This window comes from Mauremys reevesii, linkage group 10 (genome assembly GCF_016161935.1).
Source record: "Mauremys reevesii isolate NIE-2019 linkage group 10, ASM1616193v1, whole genome shotgun sequence".
Lineage (NCBI taxonomy): Eukaryota > Metazoa > Chordata > Testudines > Geoemydidae > Mauremys > Mauremys reevesii.
Genome location: NC_052632.1, coordinates 21,122,691 through 21,139,112, shown reverse-complemented (window position 1 = coordinate 21,139,112; position 16,422 = coordinate 21,122,691). Strand labels below are relative to the sequence as shown.

Here is a 16,422-nt window from a genome sequence, read left to right as displayed (position 1 = left end):
TTAGTGTCATCTGTGAACTTGCTCAGGGTGCAATTCATCTGAACATCGAGATCATTAATAAAGATGTTGAACAAAACTGGCCCCAGGACCGACCCCTGGGGCACTCCATTTGATACCGGCTGCCAACTAGACATTAAACCGTTGATTGCTACTCATTGAGCCTGACAATCTAGCCAGCTTTCTATCCATCTTATAGTCCATTCATCCAATCTATACTTCTTTAACTTGCTTGCAAGGATACTGTGGGAGACTGTATCAAAAGCTTTGCTAAAGTCAAGATATATCTCATCCACTGCTTTCCCCATATCCACAAAGCCAGTTATCTCATCATAGAAGGGATTGTGTCTTCTGATAAGATTGAGAACTAAACAGCTATTGCTAGGTGTGATGAATTAGGATGAGAAACCTATGGCAGAAAGACTTTTTTCACCCCCACCTTATTATATGTGGACAACATCACGATGAAATGATGTGCTCTACCTTACTTAGCCAGTCATTAAGATTTGACTTTTTGTTCTGGTTCTTGGGGCTAGGTCAGATGAAACTGCAGACAGGCATTTTCCCCAACACCATCACCCACTGATATACTCCACCCTGCAAGGCATAGGTAGCATGTTTTTATAGCATATGAACACTAGTCTGTACAAAATGGTGTGGATGTCATGATTGGAATGGCAGAGTCATGACTGAGCCCAAGGATCCTTTTTCCCACTTATATGCCCCAAGGATCTTGTTTTAGGAGTCGATGGCATTGTAACTGCATGCCTGCTGCAAATGAACAAGACGATGTGCTGGATTGTACCTGTCACATTTTGCTCTGTGGAAAAAATATTTTTGTGGGGTTTTCTCCTTTCAAAGAAAAACAATAAAGAGAGAAATAAATAGGCTTTTCCAACGGCAGAGAGATGCAGCTCATGGGAGCAAAGGTGGCACCTCTGCAATTGCAGTCCTGGAGCTATCTTTGATATCTATGTATCATGGGGCCACTCCAGGTCCCGGTGTAACTTAGAGTTGGCTCAGGGCTCCTTTCTGTTCCTTAATTTCTTGGTTTGTTTGCTCCTAAATTCAGTGTACACGATGGAGAGCTTTGCACAATTCAAAACCAGGCTTAATAGTAGACAAGTACATGCTGTGTGTAGCAAATTGACTTCCACTGCTCGGTTTTTCATTGTCCAGATTCCTGGGAGGTATAGGAAACGTGCAGTTAAAGCCAACTGAGCTCACACCTTTTGGGTGTTAATTTTAATATGCATGTTATGTTTGAAAAATGTCAGCAGAAAGGGACTGAATAATACTTGTTGCGTATTCATCTGAAGTACATAATTGCTCCAGCTGACATGTATGAATGCACTTTCATTATCGTGTCAAGAGGACACTTTGTGCTTACCAATGAACAGTGTTTGGGAATAGAAATAAAATAGAAAGAGCTTGCTGAAATAAAATTTATTACAGCTTTTTAGAAAAACATAATTATAAAGTGTTCATGCTGGATGAGAACATTGTTTCTGAAGTGTTAACTTTAATATAAAAATGGAATTGTGACTTAAGAGGAAGACTGTGTGGTATTTAGGGTTCGTTATAGTCTCATCAGGCAATATTACACTTTTGATTTGCTCATTCGTACAATGCTCGATGGCTTTGTGGGGACAGTGCATGAGTTAGCCTGCATACTAATGTCAAATCTAAAGGCAAACTATAGCCCTGATCCAAGCAACAGAGACAGGAAAGACCCTTCTTCTCCTGTTTTTAAAATATTTAAACCATTCATTCAAAAAGTCAATGATGAATCTGCTCACTAACCTCCTTGCAACACCCCTTTTTACAGATAGGGAAAATAAGGTGGAGGCTAAGGCCAGCATTTTGAAGCTCAAATCTCTAAGCACTTAAATACCAGACCGATTGGCAGTGGTTCTGAGCAATCATGGATTCCACTGATTTCAAAAGGAGTAACAGGTGCTTCGCACATTGTAAATCAGGCTGCTTATTTAGGTGACTGCATATGGATATAGTCACCTATGTTTAGGCACCCAAGTAGCCAAAGACACAGAAATTGGTGTCATAATGGGATTGGCTCCCAGCCTTGTGCTCAGACCATTAACATACACACCTCTCTTTTAGGCTAAGCTTCTGAATCATAGTCAGATTTCATTTTGAAGCAGGGTCCATTCACAAATGTCCCAACTTCCTTTAGAAGCATTCAGTTGGGCCCTAGATTAGTAATTGTTCAATCCCTCTCCACTGTAGAAACAGGCTGTGGAGGAAGGAAATGCAGCCCCAGCTGGATGGAGCAAAGAGTGTCAGTGTTCAAGAGTTGTAATCTCAGCTGGGAGGACCTGGAGACACACCTGTCTGTGGGCTTGGAAGGGAGTATAGCCAGGGATGCTGGAAAATGCACTAATTCAGCACATCCCCTGTGTATCCTCTGCCAGCAGAGCTGTTATGAAGCCCTGGAAGTGATCTCAAGCTGCTATCCCGTGGTGGAAACCCTGAGGGAGCGCAGATGGTGGTGCTATTTCCCACTGTGACGAATTTCCTGAGGTGCAGAGTGTAAATGTGGTGTATGAAGTGCTATTGGCACCTCCCTATACTAGAGAGAGCGAATCTGGCACATACTATATGCAGTAGTTAACTGTAGTTTGTTACGCCTGTAAAGCATTTTGGGATACTTCAGGATGACAATTGCTATATAGATGTGAGAGATTATTCTTAAGATAACACTGTCCAAATAAAAGGTGGTATTGATTCCATGTTTTCCTTTGTTCTTCTAAGAGAGTTTTAGAAACTTCCGCCACACTGTTGTGCTTAAACGAATAGTCACCATGTAAGCCTACTTTGCTGCTGGGACAAAAGAAACTATAAGTCACATCCCACCAGAGTTTCACTGGATATATATACAAAGAGATTTGAGTGAGAATTCCAACTGAAATGCCTGTAGTTTTGTTTGAACTTGAAAAGTATTACAGTTCTACTGTGTACCCCTGTGTATATATAAAGGTGGCTTAGTTGATTAAAAAAAGAGAGAAAAGGAAGGGAGAAAATGTTCAAAAGTGGTTATTTTTCCTCCTCTTTCTGATAGGAACTTTTCAAAGGATTTTTCTCTGCTTCGTACCTCCCTGTAAACTGTCTTTGTTAGTCTTTGTTCTGTCAGGGAGGTGGATAATTCTAGAGATGCAGTACTCCCACACATTTTTTTTCCCCTGCAGCCCTTGTACATGCTGAGTGGCACTTAGTCATGTGAGTGCTTCCATTGACTTCAGTGGAAGTTCTCACATAAGTGCCATTTGCTGTAGGGGTTGCAGGCCTTTCTAACCTAACTGAAGGCCTCAGTCCTATAGGGAATTTGGAGGACATCTACACTGCAATAAAAGACCCCAGCACAGCCATGGCTGGCCCAGGTCAGCTGACTCAGGCTTGTGAGGCTCAGGCTGCGGGGCTATAAAATTACAGCATTTGAGCTCAGGCTGGAGCCCAGGCTCTGACACCCTCAGCTCAAACACTGCAGTTTTATAGTCCTGCAGCCCAAGTGACTCAGCTAACCCAGGCACTGGGACCTGGTGTCACAAGTGTTTTATCACAGTGTAGACATCCCCAGAAAGGAGATTCCAGAGTGGGAGGATGAGGACACTCAGTGCCATTTAGGATCACACCCTAAGTTCCTGGTTGCTAACCTCCCACTAGGAGAGTTCTAATATTTGTATTTCTGATCCTTTGTGTCTTGTTTCTTTCTGACATGTTGTCCCTTCTCCCCTCTCCCCGGTGAAACAGAAGATCATATTTTGGTGGACAATCACAAATGATGTTAAAATTCATTTAAAAATTAGTACAGTTTTACCCTGATCTTTAATTATCACTGCAGCTAAAAAAGAGGCAACTCCCTTGGAGGCAAGTTTATTTCCCTTGCTGATGCCAGGCAATAGATATAGTGATAGAAAATACACTAATCCCCCTAATGAAAGTGGAGTATTACTATTACCTGTAACAAAATCTCTGCTAAAATAATATATTAAAGGTCTAACTTGTTTGAACTGAAGCAATATAGAGGTAAGCTACCACTCCAGCCTAACTCCCTTTGTGTGTATTCAGTACATGTTATGAGGATCTTATATATTATTTGTGCTGTAATATTCAGTCACAATGAAAGGAACTAATGATAGAGGGCCAGCTTTAGTATTGTGGGATTAAATTGGGTAAAACGACTATAATCTGCAGTTTTGTATTTATTGTTGGCTTTCTCGTGTCACTATAAATGAAAATACCGGTAAAATAGACTGCCCACAACAAGTGGCCATTTAAAATATTAACATTAGATGTGATATTGTAATGCCAATGAGTATAAAAGAATTCTATTGACATCATAATGGTCCCTATAGAGCTGCAGGACAAAAAGGCCTGTTCTAAGCTCATAGGCCATATCTATTGACATTTTAATGGATTCTGTGGGTAAACATTTAGGGAAAAAAGATCTTCTGTACATTACTACAACTGCGCTTTCATTTGACACCATAATGGCTCATTGGGATTTGTTATGATGTCAATGCCAAGTCTGGAGATATTTCCATCTCACAAATAAGAGGAAAAAATGCATCAGCAGTATGTACTGACTCAGTGGACATGACATGTTTTACTATTCATGATGCAATGTCACTGGAAGTGACTTTAAATAGGTCCACAGGGCATTGACATATGATTCAAAGTCAATGGAAGTATTACAGATTTATCATGCTGTATTTGTTATACTAGCAGCATGATAGGGAATATTATGAAAAACTGCTTCTGTATCTGCATAACTGCTTTCAAAATTAAATACATTGTCTCTTGGTATTTTTTTAAAAATCAGAGGAAGACGGTCTGTATATCATAGGCTTTGCCCCCATTGCATTTTATTTTAAAGGGTTTGTTTGTTTTAATTAGAGCTGGTCTCATATGTAGGTTGAAATGCTTGCTCTGTTTAAATCAAAGGCAATATTTCCATTGGTTTCAGTGGGTTAGGATTTCGCTCTGTGTGTGTGGAAAATTCCTGCAGTGGCAAAGAGGAGGACTAGCTCACCCAGTAGAGAGACCTTTGTTTTATGATGTTTTTTGTGCTTGCAGCAGTATGTGGAAAGAATTATTACACTTCTATTACTTCTATTAATTTGATGCATTAATGTTGAACCACATATTTAAGTTTCCCACCATAAAATAACTAAGTAGAATGAGATACCATTACATTTAAATTAGTTTGGAGGTGGGAAGTTCGCAATCACACTGCAGGGTAGCTATGGCACTATGCATTGTGATTTTTTTTTCTTTCAGCTATAATGTACATTCATAGATTGGTTTTTGAGGCCAGAAAGGATCATTATGATAATCTCTTCTGACCTCCTGCATAACACAATAAATAGACATTACCAGAGATTGCAGCACTGAGCCCAATAACTTGTGTTTGAACTAGAGTGTAAGACATCCACACTTGATTTAAAGGCACCAAGTGATGAAGAATGTATCATATCCCTTGGTAATTTATTCCAATGGCTAGCCACTCTGACCATCTTATTTTTTTATTTGGACACTGCTGACTTCAACGTCCAGACATTGGATCTTATGTCTTTGTCAATAACCTTGGAGACTGTTGTCACAGGCCTAGTAAATCGGTATCTCTGCTGTTATGATAACTTTAAATCCTGCCTTCTGGAGGTGGTCACTCTGAAAATGTACAATATAACCTTTGACATTACACATACAGCACTCATTAGCAAAACAATGGGGAAGACACAAAACTTTATGGATTACCAACGATATCTCCCTATATATGAACTGCCATTGTTTCAGTCTCTTAGTAGAACAATAAAATACACCTATATTTCCACCCCCAAAGAGACCAATATATTACATCTGTTTTTAATCAACAAGCATAAAAGTTAATTAACATAGAGCACACCGGAGATGATATTCTGGCAGTGATCAGAATGACCTAAGGCTGCTTTATTATACATATAATAGTCATGATGGAGGAAGAATGGCTGCAGCATCAGCTATTAGCTGTGTGTGTATGTAACTGTCTCATCGTTAGCCTCTTTATGAATTTGTGAAGAGAGTGAAAGTCATACTTACATTTTTTTCTTCTTCTTGCTAATGAGGAAAGATGGTACTTCCACACAGTTTAGTCTGTTTTTCTAGACACCAAGCACTGTGGGAAATGAAGACTGATAGAATTCTCTGTTGGCCCAAACAAAAAATAAACAAACCCCAAAACAAAAACAAAACCTAGTGTTATGCTGGGGGGGCAGAAGGAACTGGAGGCACAGTCCCAGAGGACACTAAAAAAATATCGGTTTGTTTTCTCTGAAAGAGCACATAGGAAAATACAACTAAATTATAGCCTCTGTGCTACCCTAGTAAGTTGCTGATGGATTTGATTATGAACTCATCAGAGGTTAGTGAAAGAATTTTTATTCTTTACTCCTTTGAAATGTTAATTCAGATTTTTTGTGTGTGTGTGTGGAAAATTCTTTCATGATGAAGACAAATGAAGCGTCTGTGTGGACTTTATTTCTGCACCAGCAAACACCTCCCTAGGTGTTTGAACCATGAATCCAGTACAGCCCTGTTATTAATTCCACCAGCAGAACAACTGTGTGTCAATTAAATCTAAAGAGATAGAAGATAAGAAAAGGTTAAAGTACAGCAAGTGTACAAATAACACGACTCTCTCTCTAGAACAATATTAATACTTCAGACAGTAGCCAGAGGGGTTGTTGTTGCTTACCTTTATTCTGTCTCACAGTTCTAGCAAATTCTGGAGAGAACTGGGAAGTTATTCTTTCATATTTTCAAGGTGACCAGTGGTATTTCAGAGTTCTATACATTGGGAAGACTCTGAACTTTCCAAAACTGGCTGAAGAGGTCCAACAAAAGGAGATTTTTTTCATGTATGTTTCTGGGACAGTTCAAGAATTGTAATTTTGCTTCACTGAGCCCCCGAATTCCCACACTCACAACACAGTCCCTTATGAGGGAGCATCTTCAAATCACAATTTTTCATAAACATATCTCTACAACTTTAGTTGTGGCATTTTGGACAGGGGCAGAGGAAGCTACAAGGTGGGTATGAAGAAGACCAGTGACGAGAAGTTTGTTTGCTGAGACAGGAAAGGATAAGGGCATGCACAACTAATTCTGCCATAGGGATAGTGATACTGTCAAGGGATTTGGTCACAGCTTGGATATTTGGAGAGGGAGGAGAACCAGGAGTTAAAGATGACTTGTAGCATGTAGGCTTAGGTGACTAGGAGGATGGAGGCGTTAACTGAGGTGCAGGATGGCTGTAGTTTTAGCTGTGTTGAATTTAAGGTGATTGCATACCATCCGGGTTGCTGTGTCGGCCAATGAGTGAGAGAGAGAAGATCAAATAGATGTGGGGGGAGGTAGCTTATTAATGTAGAACACATGTTAAAGCTAAAACGCTTTCCGTTCACTACTGTACAGATTAACTCTGTGCTAAACTGCCTCTCTGCATCTGAGAGGTATGATTGTAGAGTATATTATTCACTCATAATAGTCCTACCATCTTGTTCAGTGAAGATAAACTGGTCTTTATTGGTCAACTATCTGACATGAATTGACAGCACTAGAGAGAGAGAAATTTATTTTCATATGTTTCTAAAGGTCACATACTTAAAGGCTTTCAAGGTTTAGTGTAACTGTGTGTAGATTGTTTTCAAAATCCCTGACCATAATTATTGATGGCAGCAAAATTAGTCTTGAGGGTTGCCATTTCATGCAGGGAACTAAAATTACAGGCTGGAGTTTCAAAGTGAAAGAAGTGATATTAAGGTTTTTCATTGTGTTGCCAGATTCCGTCACTATTCCATGTGGTGCTTGTTACTGAGAGACTCCTCAGAATACTGAGAGACTAAGGGAAGTTGTAAAGTGATTTTGAACATAGCTGAAGCTCTGAATGTTTCCTAGCATGAACATGAAGTCGTGAGTAGAAGAGGCTGACATTGTCTGATAGAGCGTTCATCCTCCTCTGCATCTGGCATTAAGATGACATAATGGCATTGCAAATCCATGTCAAGGATTTTGTCTCTGGGATTTATACAGTATTTGCATAAAGCCAATAATTGCAAGCGGAAAGTTGCTTCCACAGTAGCCTAATTAAGAGAAACATGAGAGAGAAGGGAAAGTTAAGGAAGAAAACATACGGAGAAAAGAGGTGACTGTCTGTGCTCCATTGTGAGCACTAACATTTTATCATGGTAAATTTTGTGGAAAATCATGCATTATAATGGTAGAAGTTCAAAGTTGATGGTAATAGAAAAATTAAGAAATTCATTGTAAGGCAAGTCCTCTAAATTTGTTTAAAACAGACTATTTTACATTTAAAGAGGACATGGCATGTACTCTTAACTGCCAAGTCTCTATCCCTTGCCCCTTCCTTTATTCCTGCATGTAGTATATTCTCTAATATGTTAATTCTTTAAAATGTCCTAGTTATTAAATTATACATTTCAGTGACAATCATGGGCAAATGATTTACCTACCTTCTCTCTCCCCAAGAAAATCTATAGCTGCAAATATGCTTTCCAAAAAAGTTTATCATAATTAACATTATATTAAATATCAAAATAATGTTTTTTTTCTAATGTTGAAGCTTTGCTAGTGTCCTACCAGATTGGGCTGCCCAACTGTCCTGTGCAGGCCTTACTAGAATGTTCATTATATTCACTATTTCTTAGTGGTTCAGCTATAGTTAGTTTTTGAACCAACTCTTTTATATTACTCCTTCTCTTGTATGGAACATAGTTCTTTTTGTTCTGTGTTTGTATTGAGGTCCTGGTCCACAACTAGGGTTCCTAGGCACTATCACGCTGCTAATACTTCTGCTAATGGCCTAATGAGTTGTGTATGTATGTTTAGAAGATTCTATCCACAGTGCCATTGTTAATCGGTCTCTTCAAGTTCTCACCCATGTTCATGTAATGTATGATCAGTTTGAGTTTTAATGCTTCACTGGTATGCCCATCTTTCCCTATCTGCCCACAGAGAAAATAGGCTTTATTTAATAACAGCCTAAAGGGTACAGCCAAAGTTAAGAATCTCTGAGAGGATTTTTTTCTTTAACATTTCAATAATCAGGTCAGAACTATGGAGTAAAGCCAACCCCGGTAAAAGATGAATTTCTGCTGAAGCAGCTGAATAAGGTCTCAAGGTATCAAGTCTATTTCAGTCTGTATTTTGTACTATTGTAGGCTGACTTTGGTTTACCTAACACACCAGAACATAGGACCCACTTCTCTAGAAATCCAGGTTCTATTTCTTCATTTGTTTTTGAGCCAAAGGCTGTTCAGCTAATAGCTGCTGGAATCTAAACATGAAAATCGGAGGTATGCTCGAATCTAAATACCCTTAAACTTTGTGTGGTTTGCAATTCAAATTTGGCTTTCCTTCCTGCCTACGCATAGCAGCAGCACTTGTTACTGGTAACAGTACTTTCTGTAACCAAGTACCACAGGCAGTTGAACAATACCAAATAATCCCAGCCTCCTCACTACATTATATTAATTGTAGTGCACAAATGGCACAGACCTGTTAATGTTTGACTCACAGTGTTATCTCTTTCCAACACCAAGAAGATATTGTCCCATGTGGCAGGCATTTGTTTTAAAAGCTTTTGAAAATACTAACTGCACAAGGATGCTTATCTGTACTAAGGCTTTTGTGTATGAGAAGCTGGTTTGTTTTAAGGGAATGAATGAGCAATTATGTTCTCAAAAGAGGATTTAGAGGGAGATACAATATTAGACAAGATTGGAAGTAACACATTGGTGGTGAAATATATTGAATTATATACATACTCCCAGAGAGTATTACTGAATAATGACTTTGACCATTACAATGAAATAGTGTATTATGGGAATAAACAATTGTCAATAAGATATTTAAAATCTCAGCTTCTGAACCCAGAATGCTTAGATGGTACCTGTTAACAGCAAATAAGATACTTTACCTTTTCAGACAGTAATTGGTTAGGAGTATTTTGTATCAGCCTCAGGGTGAAGGGAGGGTTATATTCCTCTGCCTAATGCCCATTTGTTCACATCACAACGCTAATCTTGTAGTTTTTCACAAAATTGGCAATCTCAGGAGAAACGAACTAGCATGCAAGTTAAATTACCTCTCACCCCTAAAGGAGGCAAAGGATATTCTTAGATGACTAGGTTGGTGCAATGTATACTGTACATAATTGATTTGTTGAATAGTAGGGCTAAGCATTAAGGAAATAACCTTAGAAGTAAGAATAAAGCCTTAAAGTTCTTTTAGGTGAATACCATTTGTGTAACTTTATAGCAGAATGTAATTTTTACTGACACACAGTATATTGGTTGTCTATAAACTCAAATGTATACTGAAGAGTGCATTGTCATACCGTATATTGTCTGCTGACTGCCTACCTTAGTTTTTTCAATAGTGCCCGTCACCATCACACATAAGTGTTAGAATTACAATGATTGAATTTAGTTCTAGAAAAGAAAGCAATAACTTTTCACTTGCAAATCAGTGTAGGTGGAGAGTAGGCGTGTTAGTAAAGAAAGGGATCCAAGTACCATTGTTTTCCATGCACAGTGAACTGACTTTCTGATGCTCTGTTCCATAGATTTGAGTTTAAGGGCTTTTTTCTTGATTTATATGATAGTAAAGGATTAAATCCTTCCCCCAGCAGTGCAATTAATCTAGACTTTCCTAAAATCCTTTTCCAGAGACTTACAGATTTAAGGAAAAGAATCTCTGCGAAGTACTATCAGTTGTTCCTTTAGATAATATTCAGTAATTTAATTTTAAAGAGTTTTAAGTTGTATAACAAGACCAAACTTTGGGAGCTATCTCTTTATTACTGCTTAATAATGATTCATCTCTTCGGAACAGGACAAGTAGTATTGGTTTGAATCACTTCCAAACTGAGTTCTAGAACTGATTGAACAATATTGATTCAGTGCTACACAGTTTTTCAAATCAAATAGTAGATGAGTAATCGTTTCCATTATTACCCCAACTCCACCATTGCTAATGACAGGAATTTGATATATTTGCCAAAAAAGTAAGTAGGCATGGGGTAAAAGAGGGATAGAAAAGGTGGATGCAGGAATTGATGGTCAGGAGAGAACTGAGAGAAAGTCATAAAAGAAAGGAAGAAAAGATCAGCAGGTAATGCATGATTTCTTCTCCAAATTGTATGATTCAAGATGGTGGATATCAGCTATCACTAGTTCGGAAGATAGTATTGTATTTTTATACTTAACCAACCTGCAGGCTTTGAAACTGGCAATGCTACTATGCTTTGTGCAAAACCCACCCACTCCAGAAAAACACAAAGTGCTGAAAATCCCTAAATAAAATTGCTTGTCAAATTAACCTCCTCAAGTTCTTTTCCTTTTTTGTTATAATTTCCAAGAAAAATCACAACAATGATACAAGATAAAGAAATATTTGCCGGCAACATAAATAATTACTGTTGTTATTGTTCTTATCATTGTATTGTAGTTTTATTATTATAAAGCTCTTTCGATCATGGGCCATTTTTTGTTCTGTGGTTTTACAACATCTAGCATAATGCGGTCCTGGTCCATGACTGGGGTTCCTGGGTTACCACAAGAAAAAATATAAGACAATTTAAATCCCATATCTCTTAATAAAGATCTTCTCAGAAAACTCAAAGGCTTTGATACATCTGCAGGCTGAATTCCTCCAAGTTCTTGACACTGATTTGAGCAGAGTTTCTGTTTTTGTTTTCTGCTACAGATGCATGGTAGCCTGTCGTAATTTCGAGACACACTGAAAGGGTTGTCGACAGCTCTGGGAAGTTGCAAGGAACTCCTGTCACACTGATAATGGCTTCTGAGACCAGGAGCAGCTTTACTTAAGTTAAACTTTTCCAGCCCTGATTTTGATAAGTAGTCTTCCGAACTACCTGATCTGCTGTTGTGTGAGCAATCAAAATAGCTATCTTACGCCCTGGTAAGCAGGCAATTCCATTCTTTCTAGCTTCCACAATTTTAAAACTATTTCATCAGCTCTGTGTAAATCTCTCTCCTTTTTTAAAAGAAGATTCTTTGTCACTTCTTGCCACATGTAGATTGTATGTGTCAAGGGGCTGACACACACAAGTCTTCAATCTTTTAAGGAGCTGCCACTAGAGTGCCTAATAGACTGTCAGTTTGAATGTTTAAATGAGATTCAGTGAAAAAGAGAATAATGCATATAACAAAAGGGCTAGTGAGTAGACTAGGAAAAATCATCAGTTCCAGTGACATCAAGACTGGCAATACTGTACTCACAGTAACTGTGTTTAGATACTGATAGTAATGGAAAAAATGGTGGGGAGACTAGGGACATTGTCAAGAAAGGAGAGGCAATTAGTGGGAAAGGTAGGCGTGGAACTACATAAAAGATGAGGATGGTTAGAATTCCATTAATCATGTTGATAACCTTTCAGGGCCTGATTTTTAAGACCCGTCTTCGCTTGTCATGCTAGCTATTGGAGCACAATTTCATGGGTACAATTGAGGGTGCTTAGATGTGTAACTGATTGGCCCTACAATCAGGGGGTTAATCATCTCCTTGTCCTCAGGTGCACCTACAGATAGCTGAATCCTCAAAACTGTACCTGCAATCATTTGTGAAGATGGGTTAAAGCCCTTTAAAACTCAATCCCTTTATGTCAGCAGCCCCTAGCATGGCACTGGCTTAACAATGGCCCAGGAAAGGATAGAAAATATGGTAGAAATAACTATTGCAATTGGTGAAATGATGGATCTGAGTCTGTGCTGCTTTCATTTAAAAGCATTTGTATTTTGCTCTTCACAATAAGACCCATTCCTTTATAACTGAAGAATCCGTACTTGACTGCTGTGGATCGTGTGTGTGTGTGTTGGCTTTCACCCTAGACTTTAGTCATTGGTCCAGAAGGGGTGGGACACTCTGTGCCAATGCCTGTAGTTGCGTCTCAAGGATCAGAAGCAAACCACCCCAAGATTCTTCACTTGGAGGTTTGAGTTTGAAGTTCCAGCTTCTTTGAACTATCATTTCTCTTCTTTTTATCCAACCCCCACCACCTTATTTAGATTTAAAGTTTCAAGAGGACCGATGGACTTCTAGAGCTGAGACCCTTCTTAGATGTTTGTTGGGGTGCCAGGATTTTATAGTACAGTAAATAATACTGACTGAGAATTTCCATAAGGAAATTTCTACAGGAAATGTGTTTTGCAGTCTTCCCCTCCCCCCCCCCAATGAAATGAAATACTTTGGTTTTAGATTGACCTGAATTGAAACATTTGGCTTGTCAAACAAAATCCAAATATTTAGTTTCAGGTCAGTTTGACATTAATCTATGTCTTCCTGAGCTGCCATAGCTCTGTATGTAGTTCAGGTGCCTCATGTCCCCATGCTCCTGTAAGGGACAAGCTCCCTGGCCAGACTACATCTCCAATGGTGTGCCCTGGTCTGCCTTTTGGCTGAACCACCATGGTGCATTCTGGGAGTCCATGGGCACAGTGCTTCATGGGAGATGTAGACTAGCCAGGAGCTCAGCCCATATTGGTGAATAGGGGCATGAGGTACCCAAACTATAACTCCCCTGATGGCTCTGGCAAACACAATTTGATGTTGAGTCTAGCTGAAATGAAACGTTCTGACATTTCGGAATTGAAATTTTGTTGGAACTTTTCATTCCCCCCACCTCCAAAAAAGGGTATTTCATCCTTATTCAGTACAAAAATGTAAAAACAGTGATTCCAAAATTCTGAGTTTTGATCAGTAATCTGTGAACATTCCCCACCAACATCTGGGGGAACACTTCAAAACTAAGTCACTTCAATTTGGTTCAGTATATGATGTGAATGTGTTTCATACAGTTTATAGAAAACTCATCTTTTCTTTCTATGTGGGTATGTGTGGCATCACTGGGATAATTTTTAATGTTAATCATATTCTCTAATCTTAAAATAAAAATCAATAGTCAGTTCTGAGTAATGAATGGTGATGGGTGAATATCTAAAAGACTGGAAGTTCCATTTGATAAACAGCTTGAATAACCCTTTGTACTTTTGGATATCTGGTTTGGAAATTTGTGTGAAGAGGCTTATTTTATTTTATTTTTTATTTTTATGAGATTTCTGTTAATTCTTAGTTTCAGCTAGATCTGATATACCCTAAGATTAATCATTGTCTAACATTTTTATTTATGCACCTCCATCCAATACCAGAATATACCAACGCATGTGGGAAATCAGATCATTTATTTATTTTATTTTATTTTATTTTACTTTAGGCTTTTTCCATCTTCCAAAAAGAAAAATTAAAGTTCAGTTTGAGGGAGACATCATAGTATTTTCATGACGACCAAAGCAGAATTTAAGATAATTTAGTTAACTAAATACTAGAAATAGTTTATAAAGCAAACATATTACTTATGTTGCTGTCATCTAACCAGCTATATTTGCTTCACTTGGTGCATCTGGTTCCTGTCTCAGTGTGGGACAGTATGGGAGTTAACAGGAAGTTTGGAAAAGAAAAATATCCTGAAGGGTGTGTTGCAATTTAAACTTCTTTCTGTGGCTTAATGCTTTATACTACAGTCCATTCTTATTTTACCTTGAACCAGTTTGCTTGTGGCTAATAATGCTAACTTTAATTCAGTTTAATTATGTCTGTGTAGTATGACATTAATTATGATGGACAACATCCTTACTCTTCTGATTCCTCTGAACAGAAGACATACATGTGTTTCAATATGAATGCAAGATAGCAGAGCCAAGGACAGTATGGCAGCTGTTAGTCAGGATTATTGTTAACATTAGGTTTATGATGATAAAACCTCCCAGGGAAGAGAATGGTGCCTCCAGTGTTTTTCTCCAAACTAAACTCTTAAAAATCCTCTAATGTGATGTTAATTTAAAGAGTAATATATCTTGACTGTTGTTCCAAATAGCAAAAGGACCTATTCCACCTTCAAAATAAACAGCCTGCAAATAATTATTTTTTTGTTTCCTTCAAATCTGAAAAAAATAGTCTTCGATTCTTCTGAACTAAACTCTTCTGAACTAAAGCACGGTTGAAGTAGCAGCTTTTTAACTTGTATAGTCAGTTTGAGCCTGATGGGATTTGAAATGGTATGTGATGGCATCTACAGGACTTTTGGTGCCCCTTGGAGAGGGCCCACAGCACACAATTGTACACCCAATCACATTGGTGCTATTGAGGGGGAAGTCTGACTGACCAACCAACACCAGACATCTGTTGGAAGGTAATATTGCAAAACTAAATTTTTTTATTTAGTTATTGTAAAGTATTGGGGACAAGTATCAGAGGGGTAGCCGTGTTCGTCTGGATCTGTAAAAGCAACAAAGAATCCTGTGGCACCTTATAGACTAACAGACGTTTTGCAGCATGAGCTTTCGTGGGTGAATACCCACTTCTTCGGATGCAAGTTCTTGCATCCGAAGAAGTGGGTATTCACCCACGAAAGCTCATGCTGCAAAATGTCTGTTAGTCTATTGGGGACAACTTTTTTGTTTCAGAAAGTGGAGAATGTAACCAGGGGAAAATCATGTTAGGCTTGATTCTGACCAACAGGGAGGAATTGGTGGTGAATCTGAAAATGGAAGGCAACTTGGGTGACAGTGATCATACAGGATAGCTTTCATGATCCTAAGGAAAAGGAGTCAGAGAATCAGAATAAAGACAATGGACTTCAAAAAAGTCGACATTAATAGATTCAGAGAACAGGTAGGGAAGGTCCCATAGGAAGAAAATCTCAGGGTAAAAGGAATTCAGGAGAGATGGAATTTTCTCAAGGAGACAGCAAGGGAAACTAGGTTAGATATTGGGGCGTGGGGGGGGGAGGAGGATGTTCTAAGTATAAATAAGGGTAGTAATGCACTGGAATAGGCTTCCAAGGGAGGTTGTGGAATCCCCATCATTGGAGGCTGTTAAGAAAAGGTTGATGAACACCTGCCATAGATGATCTAGGTATATTTGGTCCTGCCTCAGCGGAGGGGGCTGGACTTGACAACCTTTTGAGGCCTCTTTAAGCCTTATATTTCTATAATTCTATAATGGCCTGGGATTTCTGGAGTCCCATTTGGGTGTGCCATTGTGGTTATGCCTGTACTAGGAAATTGTATAAGTATTCTTATGAACCTGTGCTGCTTCATTAGTGCTAACAGTGATGTTAACACCCGTGTAGGCCAAACATGGGTGTTTTACCACCCTGTCATCTAGTCCTACTCAGAGAAAAGTTTACTACCAAACTACCTGCACCTGGGCTACACTAGAGCTTCCATTCTACTAGCACCAGTGGAGCTGCATTGGTGCTAGACAAATGTGGTGAAAAATTAACCAAGTGCAGCCTATCCAGCTAAGCTGAGGACCTTAGAAAGAGGC

General features: G+C 38.8%; 1 long non-coding RNA gene across 2 annotated transcripts in view; it reads left to right on the top strand.

The window, feature by feature from the left end:
• The window catches only part of LOC120372889, a 242,721-nt gene that overhangs the window by 11,137 nt on the left and 215,162 nt on the right, over nucleotides 1–16,422 (top strand). The window contains exon 2 of one of the 2 annotated variants that reach the window (XR_005585243.1): nucleotides 11,782–11,997. The exons of the other annotated variant lie outside the window; for it this stretch is intronic. This is a non-coding gene — a long non-coding RNA (uncharacterized LOC120372889). The remainder of the gene's footprint in view (nucleotides 1–11,781; nucleotides 11,998–16,422) is intronic. 2 annotated transcript variants of the gene reach the window in all.